This window comes from Megalobrama amblycephala, linkage group LG12 (assembly GCF_018812025.1).
Source record: "Megalobrama amblycephala isolate DHTTF-2021 linkage group LG12, ASM1881202v1, whole genome shotgun sequence".
In the NCBI taxonomy this organism is placed as follows: domain Eukaryota; kingdom Metazoa; phylum Chordata; class Actinopteri; order Cypriniformes; family Xenocyprididae; genus Megalobrama; species Megalobrama amblycephala.
Window position 1 is genome coordinate 3,311,311 of NC_063055.1, and position 13,971 is coordinate 3,325,281.

Genomic DNA, 13,971 nt, shown 5'->3' on the forward strand with positions numbered 1-13,971 from the left:
TACTGAACTGAATAGACCTTAAATAATGCACGTTATTCAACTTCGTGCTCCTATTGTCAGAGGCGCATATAACTTTTTTGCTCTGGTTCTCAAGGGAGCACCTGGAGATGTTGCTTGGTACTCCCACTTTGCACTCATCACCATCTTCTTTTCTCTCTAACATGGTAGATGATGATGATGATGATGATGATGATGATGATGTTTTTTTTTTAATTTTAATTAATTAACATTAATGACACAAACAACAGCAAGAATATTAGGCTGCTGTCACTTTAAGACGGAAAGCATGGACTAAATATACTGACACACATCCGGGTTTGTTCTCAACTGTTTACTTATGACTAGTGATCAACCGATATTGTTTTTTTAGAACCGATACCGATAATTTATGTGCCCGATAACCGATATGCAGGACCGATAATTAAGTTGGCTTGAAAAAGCCAACTTACTGTTATGCTATTTTCTTCTGAGACTAAAATTTCCAACTCTAACTCCTCCTAGAACTTTAACTCTACATACTCCAAACTCGGGTCAGATCTTCAGACTGTTCTGACTTAGTGTGCTATATCTTTTCTAACTGATCGGACTTACGGTTTTCCTAAAAAAGACTGTTAAAGCTCAGAAAAATCCCATTGACTTTCATTGACGGAATGTTCAAATGAGCCAAGACTGTTCAAACTCCAACTGTCAAAATTCAAATTTAAACTACGGAAGCCCTTTAGACTCAAAAACTCAGTTAGACTCAGGTGCCATTCTATGTACTATTTCTAATCCATTGAAACTCATTCAAACTCATAAACCCATCTATCTATCTATCTATCTATCTATCTATCTATCAAACTAACTCTATCTATCTAACTAAATCTATCAAACTAAGTCTACACCCTAGTACTCTATCAAAATTACTTATCTAAAACTGAAACTTTCAAACTGAAAACTTTTAAAACCGCTTCAAACTTTCTGGACCGGCTTTTTCAAGCCAACTTAAAGTTTGTCTCGACAAACTTTTTTTATCTAGTTAAAACAGAAGTATAACAGTATACTTCTGTTTTTGACCACTGAACTGAACAAACTATTTTATTTATAACAATCTCTCCCTCCTTGCATAGAAAACAAAACAAATCTTATTTAGGCACCAATAAACAGAGGGGTCTGAATGTGCCAACAATAAAAAAGTGCACTGTTACTAAACTGTTTTTGTCTTTCATGTTAATTTTAATCTTCATATTACAAAAAATCTTTTTATTTATAAAAAGCATCAGCAGCAACACTAATGTTAACAATAAGCAAAATAAATGTAGAATGTCTAATGTTTTCAAATGGAGAAAATAAATTAAAGACAGGAGTCATATCAACTTTGCAGAAATGTAATCTTCATGTTAAACTACAGTTTAAGTAGATTTATAAGCTGTTTAATAAGCTAAAGTAAAGAGTGAAACATAATTCACTGGATAATGTTACATAACTATTGTCTGGAATATTGGAATATAACAAACAAAACATCATATTTTATTGCATTTCTCAACTGGTATGTTATATCAGAATTAATAATAATGTTTTTGTCATTCTAGATTATGAAATCTGCTGACAAAGCGCTGTTTATCTATGCATTTACACAGAACTATAGCCTACTTAAACTGCAATCGCTCACGGAGATAATAAATAATTTCCATAGAGTTGTGTTTACTTGGATGTTTATTAGCGAATGAATTGTTGTATAGTAAATGTTTATATAATTACAGTGTTTTAAACGAGTGAATCTTGTTAAAAGTTACATACGGTGGCCGTGGAGCATTTTCTGAGCATCAACCCGCTGAATGAACAGCAAAATGCAGATGACTTCACGAGACTAATGATAAGCATAGATAACAGAGAGAGAATTAAATTCAGCACTTTTATTTCCGACATGTGCTCATTCATGGCTGTATTATTTAATTCATGTAAAGTTACATCTTTATTGTGACAGGACATGACGGATCATCTTGCGTGACTCCGTGAGCTTGTCTCTGTTTCTCAAGCTGCATAAACTAGCTACATTTCAGGCATTTATATAACACACCTAATTTGTGTATTAATGGCTGTTAAGTTAAATAAAGTTCACTAATTACAGCAAAGCAGGTAAGTATACTTGACCTGTGCATGCCGTTGTCTCGTCTCCCCTCAGATGCGCTGTAATGCGATCCTGTGCGAAATTCTCAAAACACCCACAAGATGGTGGCGTTTATCGGTAAATCCGATATATATACAATATATATCGATATACGATATATATACAAAACCGATATCCGATTATGGTAAAATGCTTAAATATCGGGGAAAATATTGGTAAATCGATATATTGGTTGATCTTATGACATAACCGAGAGAATACTTGCTGAGACAGGTATTTTGAGATAATTGTGCGTATGTGTCCGTTCAAGCGGAAGTAAACCCGAAAGAGGAATCAATTCAGTGTTCCAGCGCTGTCTGAATCGTGCCCTGCCCCGCCTCTGCTCTGATTGGTCAGATGGTTCAGTCTATTGTGATTGGTCTTCTCTGCTCTGATTGGTCAAGTAAGTTACTGACTCTAGTCTTCAGGCCTCCTTTCTTTTTGGAGACAATAACTCAATTTATCTGCACTTTGATCTTTTGAAACTTTACATTCACAAACAACAATAATACACACTACATGAATGGTAATATCGCAAAAAGCATAATAGGGGCACTTTAACATGCATGCATAAGCTTATTATTATGATCGTTTGTTGTAGTGTGTAGAATCTGTTTCTTTTTATATGAGAAAGCACAACAGGTTTGTGTTTATAGTTTGAGTTTTAGCTTGTAAATGTCTTTTGGTTTCAGCCGATAATTCACCACATACTGTAAAACACATTGAGGTCACTCAAACCATGTTTATATTCATTTCAACCCATATGTATTATAATCTGGATCATAATTTCTTTGCCTTTGTGTAGTTTTGCCTATGATTTTCGAGCATGAGAGCACGTCACACAACCTGTCCATGTTGACATCTGTGTAATTTGACTATGTTGTACCACATATATATATATATATTTGTGACTGTAGAGTTTGTTTGGACGCAGTTTTTATGTTTTCTCTTCTGTTTTAAGTTGTCAAGTCAGGTGACGAGTTAATTGCATTTTATTATTTGCATTTAGCATCGTTTTCCCTGACCCCATCAAACGCACCTGTGATTTATTTTTGGACGTGACCCATCAGTCATGCACCACCGCATTAGACAATAACCATTAGTCATCGTCTCTTCTGCTGCATATAATGCAATGCTTCAGGCATGCATGGCATTGCCAGTATATGTGCTCTGTATGGTTGTAATGGTTCTGGAGGGCGCGTAGCACCAGGTGCAGGTCCTCTAGGGCCCTGAAGAGTCTCTCAGTTTATTTTCAGTATGTTTTCACTGACTTGCGCACTGATCTCCGTGCTTTAAATAGACGGGCTGTATGCTGCTATGCGGTTAAACGGCAGGGGTTAAACATGGATCTTGTTAGACATTACCTCTTTTTTTGTGTGTGTGTGTATTGTACAAAGTCCTCACACAACTTGCACAATTTCCATGCAGTTTTTAATTGACCACACCTAATATTTCAGATTAATTTAAGGTGCCAGAATTAGGCACAGATGTGGGCGTCAGAGGCCCACCGCAGTCCTGCTGACACAGGCAGCCAGTAAAACATATCCGACTGCCATTTAAGGAGCACTTGCTGTATCCGCTGAGTTTCTCACATATTTTGCTTGATGATGTGAAAAAGTCTCCATTAAATAAGAACATAAGACGTACTCGACTCATGCTTTTAATCGGAAAGCTTTTGCTTATTCATTAATTGTTTCTTTGCATAGCAGCCATCATTGTTTCATTTTATTGCATGTTTTGTTCATGGTGTAATTCCCATACTTCCAATTTCATTGTTTTTATGACTGTACTAAAATGTGGAATACAGACATAAAATGAGATGTTGTAAACACTGTTTAAAGTTGTCAGGCCAGGAAAGGGTTAATTGCAAGCCGTCTGCTGTGTGTGCCTCCCCTTCTCCCTCTCTCTTCTCTCTCACACACACACTCGTGCGCTCACACTCAGGTGTGACGGAATACTGGGAAACATTCTTGAATACTCTAAATTCTGTGAGTACACATTCTATGCCCTCGCTGTAGGCAACATTAATGCATTAGTTGTTTGTGGTACATTTTGACCCTTGAGTAACTTCTAGACCAGGATAGTAGGAGACGGTACTCCATTTCACTGTTAAAAATAGAGTGAATTCAAGAAAGAGATGTTTAGATACTGTTTCTGTTCAAAGTTGAAATGCAAGTTAATGTGTTGTGTCAGTTTTGCAGTGAATCAGTGTTTATATCCGAACCCTAAACTTTTATCCCAGTTCTTCTGTGATGATTTGAATTTTTGCAAGACAGAAAAGACTGTTTGTGAAGCTGTTTCATACCTATACATGACAGCTGCTCTCTCTGGATCAGCAGCAGCGCGAACACAGATCTGAATGTTTGCTATTAACCGTTGTTAAACTTTTAATGGACTGAGCCGAATCATTGTCATTTAGGAATATTGCATTCGAGAAGTGATTAATCATGCAGCTCTAATGACTAGTTGTTTGTGATTTACTAGATAAGGGTTTTTAGAAATAATTTTGATCCAATTAATCCATTTTAAAAAATAATTTAGATTCAGATTGATTCACAAGTGGATCATTTCAAGTTCAAATGGAATTGCTAATGAATCATTCAGGCTGAATGTTTCTTTAGAATGAATCAAATCAAATATATAGAGATTTGATTCTTTTCCAAGCCTGTAATATATCTTGATGTTTCCAGGTTTTCCACTGTAGCTTTGCCAACACTAACTGTCTGTTAACCAACACTGTGAAGATCTCAAGAGACGCTGTATGGAAGCTGGACTCCATCTGCACTTTAGTTTTAAAGTGTTTTGTATACTCATCCCAGATCTTTCTAGGTGTTAATTTACTATCTTGTCATAGCTGATCTTCAACCATCACGTTTTTTATAGCGTCTTCTGTGAGGTTGGTTTTGATGTGTCTACTCAAGTAAGAGTTCCAGTAGCTCGGGTGTCTCTGTCAGGGCGCCAGCACCACGCCGCTCTTTACCGGTGCGTGCTGCATGTGTGGAGATCTCTGCCTGTATGGCATGTGACGGCTGCATGTCTCCAGGCTATTATTGACCGCTTGGATGAATGGATGAATAGGTGCATGAAAAAAGAGTGAGGTAAGAGCTTTATCAGGCTCTTTTAGACTAGCTGCATGTCTGACATTCTGTCCGTCTTTCCAGAGTTTCTTTTGGTGGTTGTCTGGTTGGAAAGGGCAGGCTGATTTCACAGTAGGCACGGGCTGTATGACCAAAATATTTTATAATGTTAAAGGTATATCACAAAGTAGTTAGTTTTTCCTGTAAATTTAGCCCTAAAATGTTTTAAAAAATAGGGTTAGGTGCAGTAACGCCTATTATAGGATAATCCAGTGAATTAAAAACTGCAGATAAAATATCTCATCTCATTATTTGTTTTGTTTTTATTCTGAATATTATGGATGCAAACCATACATTTCAAATGATTTATATGGAAGCTTGTTTCTGCCATGAAATAAAAAATAAAAAAAGGTCATTGTGACATTTTCTCTCAAAATTATGACACTTTTTCTCAGAATTGCAAGATATAAACTCACAATTGCGTGATACAAAGTCAGAATTGCGAGATATAAAGTCAGAATTGCGAGATATGAAGTCAGAATTGCAGATATAGTCAGAATTGCATGATAAAAAGTCAGAATTGTGAGATATAAAGTCAGAATTGTGAGATATAAAGTCAAAATTGCGAGATCTAAAGTCAGAATTGCGAGATATAAAGTCAGAATTGCGAGATATAAAGTCAGAATTGTGAGATATAAAGTCAGAATTGCGAGATATAAAGTCAGAGTTGCGAGATATAGTCAGAATTGTGAGATATAAAGTCAGAATTGCGAGATATAAAGTCAGAATTGCAGATATAGTCAGAATTGTGAGATATAAAGTCAGAATTGTGAGATATAAAGTCAGAATTGCGAGATATAAAGTCAGAATTGCAGATATAGTCAGAATTGCGAGATATAAAGTCAGAATTGCGAGATATAAAGTCAGAATTGTAGATATAGTCAGAATTGCATGATAAAAAGTCAGAATTGCGAGATATAAAGTCAGAATTGCGAGATATAAAGTCAGAATTGCAGATATAGTCAGAATTGTGAGATATAAAGTCAGAATTGCGAGATATAAAGTCAGAATTGCGAGATATAAAGTCAGAATTGCAGATATAGTCAGAATTGTGAGATATAAAGTCAGAATTGCGAGATATAAAGTCAGAATTGCAGATATAGTCAGAATTGTGAGATATAAAGTCAGAATTGTGAGATATAAAGTCAGAATTGCGAGATATAAAGTCAGAATTGCAGATATAGTCAGAATTGCGAGATATAAAGTCAGAATTGCGAGATATAAAGTCAGAATTGCAGATATAGTCAGAATTGCATGATAAAAAGTCAGAATTGCGAGATATAAAGTCAGAATTGCGAGATATAAAGTCAGAATTGCAGATATAGTCAGAATTGCATGATAAAAAGTCAGAATTGTGAGATATAAAGTCAGAATTGCGAGATATAAAGTCAGAATTGCGAGATATAAAGTCAGAATTGCAGATATAGTCAGAATTGCGAGATATAAAGTCAGAATTGCGAGATATAAAGTCAGAATTGCGAGATATAAAGTCAGAATTGTAGATATAGTCAGAATTGCATGATAAAAAGTCAGAATTGCGAGATATAAAGTCAGAATTGCGAGATATAAAGTCAGAATTGCAGATATAGTCAGAATTGTGAGATATAAAGTCAGAATTGTGAGATATAAAGTCAGAATTGCGAGATATAAAGTCAGAATTGCAGATATAGTCAGAATTGCAAGATATAAAGTCAGAATTGCGAGATATAAAGTCAGAATTGCAGATATAGTCAGAATTGCATGATAAAAAGTCAGAATTGCGAGATATAAAGTCAGAATTGCGAGATATAAAGTCAGAATTGCAGATATAGTCAGAATTGCATGATAAAAAGTCAGAATTGTGAGATATAAAGTCAGAATTGCGAGATATAAAGTCAGAATTGCAGATATAGTCAGAATTGCATGATAAAAAGTCAGAATTGCGAGATATAAAGTCAGAATTGCGAGATATAAAGTCAGAATTGCGAGATATAAAGTCAGAATTGCAGATATAGTCAGAATTGCGAGATATAAAGTCAGAATTGCGAGATATAAAGTCAGAATTGCGAGATATAAAGTCAGAATTGCAGATATAGTCAGAATTGCGAGATATAAAGTCAGAATTGCGAGATATAAAGTCAGAATTGCGAGATATAAAGTCAGAATTGCGAGATATAAAGTCAGAATTGTAGATATAGTCAGAATTGCATGATAAAAAGTCAGAATTGCGAGATATAAAGTCAGAATTGCGAGATATAAAGTCAGAATTGCAGATATAGTCAGAATTGCGAGATATAAAGTCAGAATTGCGAGATATAAAGTCAGAATTGCGAGATATAAAGTCAGAATTGCAGATATAGTCAGAATTGTGAGATATAAAGTCAGAATTGTGAGATATAAAGTCAGAATTGCAGATATAGTCAGAATTGCGAGATATAAAGTCAGAATTGCGAGATATAAAGTCAGAATTGCGAGATATAAAGTCAGAATTGCGAGATATAAAGTCAGAATTGCGAGATATAAAGTCAGAATTGCAGATATAGTCAGAATTGCGAGATATAAAGTCAGAATTGCGAGATATAAAGTCAGAATTGCGAGATATAAAGTCAGAATTGTAGATATAGTCAGAATTGCATGATAAAAAGTCAGAATTGCGAGATATAAAGTCAGAATTGCGAGATATAAAGTCAGAATTGCAGATATAGTCAGAATTGCGAGATATAAAGTCAGAATTGTGAGATATAAAGTCAGAATTGCGAGATATAAAGTCAGAATTGCAGATATAGTCAGAATTGTGAGATATAAAGTCAGAATTGCGAGATATAAAGTCAGAATTGCAGATATAGTCAGAATTGCGAGATATAAAGTCAGAATTGCGAGATATAAAGTCAGAATTGCAGATATAGTCAGAATTGCGAAATATAAAGTCAGAATTGCGAGATATAAAGTCAGAATTGCAGATATAGTCAGAATTGCGAGATATAAAGTCAGAATTGTGAGATATAAAGTCAGAATTGCGAGATATAAAGTCAGAATTGCAGATATAGTCAGAATTGCATGATAAAAAGTCAGAATTGCGAGATATAAAGTCAGAATTGCGAGATATAAAGTCAGAATTGCAGATATAGTCAGAATTGTGAGATATAAAGTCAGAATTGCGAGATATAAAGTCAGAATTGCGAGATATAAAGTCAGAATTGCAGATATAGTCAGAATTGTGAGATATAAAGTCAGAATTGCGAGATATAAAGTCAGAATTGCAGATATAGTCAGAATTGTGAGATATAAAGTCAGAATTGTGAGATATAAAGTCAGAATTGCGAGATATAAAGTCAGAATTGCAGATATAGTCAGAATTGCGAGATATAAAGTCAGAATTGCGAGATATAAAGTCAGAATTGCAGATATAGTCAGAATTGCATGATAAAAAGTCAGAATTGCGAGATATAAAGTCAGAATTGCGAGATATAAAGTCAGAATTGCAGATATAGTCAGAATTGCATGATAAAAAGTCAGAATTGTGAGATATAAAGTCAGAATTGCGAGATATAAAGTCAGAATTGCGAGATATAAAGTCAGAATTGCAGATATAGTCAGAATTGCGAGATATAAAGTCAGAATTGCGAGATATAAAGTCAGAATTGCGAGATATAAAGTCAGAATTGTAGATATAGTCAGAATTGCATGATAAAAAGTCAGAATTGCGAGATATAAAGTCAGAATTGTGAGATATAAAGTCAGAATTGCGAGATATAAAGTCAGAATTGCGAGATATAAAGTCAGAATTGCGAGATATAAAGTCAGAATTGCAGATATAGTCAGAATTGCGAGATATAAAGTCAGAATTGCGAGATATAAAGTCAGAATTGCGAGATATAAAGTCAGAATTGTAGATATAGTCAGAATTGCATGATAAAAAGTCAGAATTGCGAGATATAAAGTCAGAATTGCGAGATATAAAGTCAGAATTGCAGATATAGTCAGAATTGCGAGATATAAAGTCAGAATTGTGAGATATAAAGTCAGAATTGCGAGATATAAAGTCAGAATTGCAGATATAGTCAGAATTGTGAGATATAAAGTCAGAATTGCGAGATATAAAGTCAGAATTGCAGATATAGTCAGAATTGCGAGATATAAAGTCAGAATTGCGAGATATAAAGTCAGAATTGCAGATATAGTCAGAATTGCGAGATATAAAGTCAGAATTGCGAGATATAAAGTCAGAATTGCAGATATAGTCAGAATTGCGAGATATAAAGTCAGAATTGTGAGATATAAAGTCAGAATTGCGAGATATAAAGTCAGAATTGCAGATATAGTCAGAATTGTGAGATATAAAGTCAGAATTGCGAGATATAAAGTCAGAATTGCAGATATAGTCAGAATTGTGAGATATAAAGTCAGAATTGCGAGATATAAAGTCAGAATTGCAGATATAGTCAGAATTGCGAGATATAAAGTCAGAATTGCGAGATATAAAGTCAGAATTGCAGATATAGTCAGAATTGCGAGATATAAAGTCAGAATTGTGAGATATAAAGTCAGAATTGCGAGATATAAAGTCAGAATTGCAGATATAGTCAGAATTGTGAGATATAAAGTCAGAATTGTGAGATATAAAGTCAGAATTGCAGATATAGTCAGAATTGTGAGATATAAAGTCAGAATTGCGAGATATAAAGTCAGAATTGCGAGATATAAAGTCAGAATTGCGAGATATAAAGTCAGAATTGCAGATATAGTCAGAATTGCGAGATATAAAGTCAGAATTGCGAGATATAAAGTCAGAATTGCGAGATATAAAGTCAGAATTGCGAGATATAAAGTCAGAATTGTAGATATAGTCAGAATTGCATGATAAAAAGTCAGAATTGCGAGATATAAAGTCAGAATTGCGAGATATAAAGTCAGAATTGCAGATATAGTCAGAATTGCGAGATATAAAGTCAGAATTGTGAGATATAAAGTCAGAATTGCGAGATATAAAGTCAGAATTGCAGATATAGTCAGAATTGTGAGATATAAAGTCAGAATTGCGAGATATAAAGTCAGAATTGCAGATATAGTCAGAATTGCGAGATATAAAGTCAGAATTGCGAGATATAAAGTCAGAATTGCAGATATAGTCAGAATTGCGAGATATAAAGTCAGAATTGCGAGATATAAAGTCAGAATTGCAGATATAGTCAGAATTGCGAGATATAAAGTCAGAATTGTGAGATATAAAGTCAGAATTGCGAGATATAAAGTCAGAATTGCAGATATAGTCAGAATTGTGAGATATAAAGTCAGAATTGCGAGATATAAAGTCAGAATTGCAGATATAGTCAGAATTGCGAGATATAAAGTCAGAATTGCGAGATATAAAGTCAGAATTGCAGATATAGTCAGAATTGCGAGATATAAAGTCAGAATTGCGAGATATAAAGTCAGAATTGCAGATATAGTCAGAATTGCGAGATATAAAGTCAGAATTGCGAGATATAAAGTCAGAATTGCGAGATATAAAGTCAGAATTGCAGATATAGTCAGAATTGTGAGATATAAAGTCAGAATTGTGAGATATAAAGTCAGAATTGCAGATATAGTCAGAATTGTGAGATATAAAGTCAGAATTGTGAGATATAAAGTCAGAATTGCGAGATATAAAGTCAGAATTGCGAGATATAAAGTCAGAATTGCAGATATAGTCAGAATTGCGAGATATAAAGTCAGAATTGCGAGATATAAAGTCAGAATTGCGAGATATAAAGTCAGAATTGTAGATATAGTCAGAATTGCATGATAAAAAGTCAGAATTGCGAGATATAAAGTCAGAATTGCGAGATATAAAGTCAGAATTGCAGATATAGTCAGAATTGCGAGATATAAAGTCAGAATTGTGAGATATAAAGTCAGAATTGCGAGATATAAAGTCAGAATTGCAGATATAGTCAGAATTGTGAGATATAAAGTCAGAATTGTGAGATATAAAGTCAGAATTGCAGATATAGTCAGAATTGTGAGATATAAAGTCAGAATTGTGAGATATAAAGTCAGAATTGCGAGATATAAAGTCAGAATTGCAGATATAGTCAGAATTGCATGATAAAAAGTCAGAATTGCGAGATATAAAGTCAGAATTGCGAGATATAAAGTCAGAATTGCAGATATAGTCAGAATTGCATGATAAAAAGTCAGAATTGTGAGATATAAAGTCAGAATTGCGAGATATAAAGTCAGAATTGCGAGATATAAAGTCAGAATTGCGAGATATAAAGTCAGAATTGCAGATATAGTCAGAATTGCGAGATATAAAGTCAGAATTGCGAGATATAAAGTCAGAATTGCGAGATATAAAGTCAGAATTGCAGATATAGTCAGAATTGCATGATAAAAAGTCAGAATTGCGAGATATAAAGTCAGAATTGTGAGATATAAAGTCAGAATTGCGAGATATAAAGTCAGAATTGCATATATAGTCAGAATTGCAAGATATAAAGTCAGAATTGCGAGATATAAAGTCAGAATTGCGAGATATAAAGTCAGAATTGCAGATATAGTCAGAATTGCGAGATATAAAGTCAGAATTGTAGATATAGTCAGAATTGCGAGATATAAAGTCAGAATTGCGAGATATAAAGTCAGAATTGCGAGATATAAAGTCAGAATTGTGTGATATAAAGTCAGAATTGCGAGATATAAAGTCAGAATTGCAGATATAGTCAGAATTGCGAGATATAAAGTCAGAATTGCGAGATATAAAGTCAGAATTGCGAAATATAAAGTCAGAATTGCAGATATAGTCAGAATTGCATGATAAAAAGTCAGAATTGCGAGATATAAAGTCAGAATTGCGAGATATAAAGTCAGAATTGCAAGATATAAAGTCAGAATTGCAGATATAGTCAGAATTGCATGATAAAAAGTCAGAATTGGAGATATAAAGTCAGAATTGCAGATATAGTCAGAATTGCGAGATATAAAGTCAGAATTGCGAGATATAAAGTCAGAATTGCAGATATAGTCAGAATTGCGAGATATAAAGTCAGAATTGCAGATATAGTCAGAATTGCAAGATATAAAGTCAGAATTGCGAGATATAAAGTCAGAATTGCAGATATAGTCAGAATTGCGAGATATAAAGTCAGAATTGCGAGATATAAAGTCAGAATTGCAGATATAGTCAGAATTGCGAGATATAAAGTCAGAATTGCGAGATATAAAGTCAGAATTGCAGATATAGTCAGAATTGCGAGATATAAAGTCAGAATTGTAGATATAGTCAGAATTGCGAGATATAAAGTCAGAATTGCGAGATATAAAGTCAGAATTGCATGATATAAAGTCAGAATTGCGTGATATAAAGTCAGAATTGCGAGATATAAAGTCAGAATTGTGTGATATAAAGTCAGAATTGCATGATAAAAAGTCAGAATTGTGAGATAAAAAGTTGTAATTACCTTTTAAATTTTTTTATTAAGTGGCGCAAACAAGCTTCCGTAGATTTAAACACATCAGTGCTCAAACTACTATTATTAGTACACTGTAAAATATGATTTTTCGAAGTTGTAAATAAAAAAATAATAATTATTGGAGTACGTTTTACAAGAAAATATAATTTCGTTCTTTGTACTTCAAAAATGTCATGTTTAATTAAGTGTTATTTGCCAATTGTTTGCAATTATTTGTGAAATTTACTTGCAATTTCCAAGTGAAAATTGTTTTTACACCAAATTTTTAACTAATAAACTATTTTTAGTATTATTAGTAAAACTTGAGTTAAAAACAAAAGATTCAAATAAGCTTTTAAGCTATTGTAAGTGAGCACAATGGTGCAGTGGTTCAAAACTAAATTGCTGCCATCAGCAATCAACAAAGCTGTCGTCATCAGTAACAGCATTTGCAGAGTGGACTGTAGTTCTGCTTGATGTTGGATGTTTTAAATGGGTATATACTGTCATGCAGCTCATCCCTAGTCCGACTGCAGCCGAACGCCTATAATTCTGTCATAGTTCATCATATTGAAGGGTCTCAGGGTGTTGATGAGGGACAGACTGGGTTCATATCTCAACTCTTACTGCAGGACCAGAGGAGTGCGATGACATCAGCTCAGTGTGGCGGATGTGTTGACAGGCTCTCTGCGCTCCATCACAATCGGCGTTATACCTGCCAGCTGACACAACACATAGACAATGACCAAATCGGGTTAAATAAAACGATGTTGTGCCATAGTTAAGGGCTATTGTTTGGTACAATACATAGTGGACTCCCTGAAACCCCTCTTGTGGTTTTCAACTGTACCGAACCGTTGAGTTTCTGTGAGAAAATCCCCTCAGAGAGCGCTACAGCTGGCATAGCTGCCGCTGACGGACTGTATTTAGTAACATGACTGAGGATGGTTAGAAAGGTTGGAATGCACAACTGAGTTGCACAAGCAAACATCATATCTGTGTTTGGAGGCGCTCTCTCTCTCTCTCTCTGCTGGAGAGGAATATCATGCTACTGTTTCATTTATTTTTAAGCCTGTTGTTCATTGTTATTTTAAACTTTGCTCTTTGATCATGTGTCTAGCTACATTATAAAAAATATCATTCTTTACAAACATACATTACCCTTTAAATGTTTGGGGTTGGTAAGAAATTAATACTTTTATTCAGCAAAGACGCAATAAATTGAACAAAATTGACTGTAAAGACATTTATAATGTAACAAACGATTTCT

The 13,971-nt window shown here is 34.2% G+C and overlaps 1 protein-coding gene across 4 annotated transcripts in view; it reads left to right on the plus strand.

Moving 5' to 3' along the window:
• Positions 1 to 13,971, plus strand: part of pxnb (paxillin b) — a 45,202-nt gene that overhangs the window by 18,119 nt on the left and 13,112 nt on the right. The window lies entirely within an intron of this gene.